This window comes from Echinops telfairi, unplaced genomic scaffold (genome assembly GCF_000313985.2).
Source record: "Echinops telfairi isolate 266 unplaced genomic scaffold, ASM31398v2 ScPeMD7_29;HRSCAF=101, whole genome shotgun sequence".
Taxonomy (NCBI): domain Eukaryota; kingdom Metazoa; phylum Chordata; class Mammalia; order Afrosoricida; family Tenrecidae; genus Echinops; species Echinops telfairi.
The window spans coordinates 4,840,040-4,842,540 of NW_022103926.1; positions in this window are offsets into that span (position 1 = coordinate 4,840,040).

Below are 2,501 nucleotides of genomic sequence, written 5' to 3' on the forward strand. Positions count from 1 at the left end.
CCTGTTTGAACAGCTCCCTGGTCAAGGGCGAGTTGTGTCTCAGGAAGGGGGGATCCGGTGTTGGGGGAGTGGTTCAAACGGGCCCAGAAGCCCCTTGGTTCTTTCAAGCCAGGCAAAGTCAAAGAGCCGCTGACGAGAGGTCCCTGACTTCCCAGCACAGCGGGCTCCTTGGACAACAGGGTGTAGTTCTTCTCCAGACTCTGTGGGCTTTGGCCACGCAGATAGGGAGAAGTTGACGATTGTGCAGTTTTTAGTGACAGGTGCCAAGAGGTTACGATACGGGTTTCTTGGTCTGATGTACAGTGTGAATAAATGCTTGCCGCTCTTAGTCCATTTTTGATCAAGGAAGCACTTTTTTAATATTTTTCTTTGTATGTAAAGGAGGAGCCGTAATCTCCGTAGCTGTACATATAACCTTTTTCTCCTAAAGAGGAGTCAGTCAGTGCTCCAGAATTTTTCATTTTTTTCTTTTTGTCAAAGCAAGAAGTAAATACTTTAGAACTGTTAAATATATAAAGTGAATAAAGTTTAGTGTTCTGCACGGCAGCGTTTGCTCACCTTTCTTGAGTCTCGTCATATGGCTGCTCGATCCCCTCGGTCCCTGCTCCCCCTCACACAGCAGAGAGCAGGTTGGGGTGCTGCTTGGGGACTAGCTCCTTTGGGGGTATTCTCCACCCTGGACCTCAGCAAGGAGCAGATGCCCACGCACTGAGACATTTCCTGGAAGGCTTTTGCCTCTAAGACTCGCACCTGGAACAAAAGCAATTGAACATCTGAAGAATTGACATCATGACTACTAACCACAAGGCCAGCCGTTGGAAACCACCTGTCACTCCGTAGGAGAAAGGTGATGCTTTCCACTCACATAAAAAGTGTGTCTCAGAAGCCACGGGAGGTCTGCGCTGCCCTACAGGATCACGGTGATACTGAGTCAGAAATGACTTGATGGCAGCGACTTTCGGAGCCCTAATGGCATATCGGGTAACGTGTTGGGCTGTAGCTGCTCTGCGGGAGAAGGATGAGGCTTTCTGTTTCTTTCTGGAGACTGAAAGGGGCCGTTCCACCCTGTCCTGTAGGGCAGTTAGGAGTCGGAATCCACTCAGTGGCAGCTTTATGATTTAAATGATGCCAACCCTCCAGGCTTTTCCCCTGCTCTGATTCCAGGGCAGCAAGTCCACGGCTGTGTGGTCCCTGCACCCAGGAAGGTGGGTAGACGCAGAGCCTTTCCTCGGAGTGGGGAGCATCCATGGATGAGCAGCTGTGGCTACGACAATAAAGCACACATGGGGGGGGGGGGTGCGATCTAAAGCAACGGTCCCAGCAGTGACTAGAGCTGCCTGGATGTCGTCCTGGGCCCTGACCTGTCCTGGTGTGTGTTAACATGCCCTTCCACACGCTGACCCCTTCAGCCTGGTCCCCAACCCTCCCCCCCGAAACCAACTACACCAACTCTAGGGGCTAGCCTTAATCCCTGGAATTTTCTAGTGAAAGTATATAGAAAATGTTTTCTCAAGCAACTGCTAATGAATGTATTGACCACTAGTTTCCATGTTAAACAGTAAAGAATGTCAGAGTTAGAAAGATACTGAGGCAGTTATCAAAAGGGTTTAAAGGCATATCTTAAATTAGATTATCATTTGCCTTTGAAATAGCTGCTATGCCTGTGTGCTTGCACATGGGGCTAGGCGGACCCACCTACTGAAGTTAGCTGACAGCTCTTCCGATCTTTCAAATGTTGCAGTTTTATTTAGCTGGTACCTGCCCCCTTGAGGCTGAAAAACAGGTTGTAAACTGGCTCACTGGCTAGAGAAGAGCAGAGCTGGAAGAGTGGCCCTGGGCTGCAGAACAAAATAGCTGGGGGTTGGGACACATGGCAGAAGTCCCCACTGTTTAATGTCTGGACACATCTTCAAGGAAGGGTGTCCTAAGTTGAGGTTAGGAGTTAGTTCTTGCAAAAAATCTTACCATAGTGAATGATGGGAGTGCGGAGTGGAGATCCAAAGCCCATTAGTAGGCCACTGGAGATCCCCTTACAGAGGGGTCTCGGGGAGGAGATGAGCCAGTCAGGGTGCGATGTAACAATGATGAGAAATACAACTTTCCTCTAGTTCCTAAAGGTTTCCTCCCCGCTCCCACTACCATGACTCGAATTCTATCTTGCAAGACTGGCTAGACCAGAGGAGGTACACTGGTACAGATAGGAACTGAAAATACAGGGAATCCAGGATGGATGAGCCCTATAGGACCAGTGGTGTGAGTGGCAAAACAGGGAGGGTAAAGGGAGAATGGGTAGGAAAGAGGGAACCGATTACATGGAACTGTGTGTGACCTCCTCCCTGGGGGACAGACAACCGAAAAGTGGATGAAGGGAGACGTCGGACAGGGCAAGATATGACAAAATACCCATTTATAAACTATCAGGGGCTCATGTGGGAGGGGGGAGCGGGGAGGGAGGGGAAAAATGAGGACCTAATGTCGGGGGTTTAAATGGAGAGAAAATG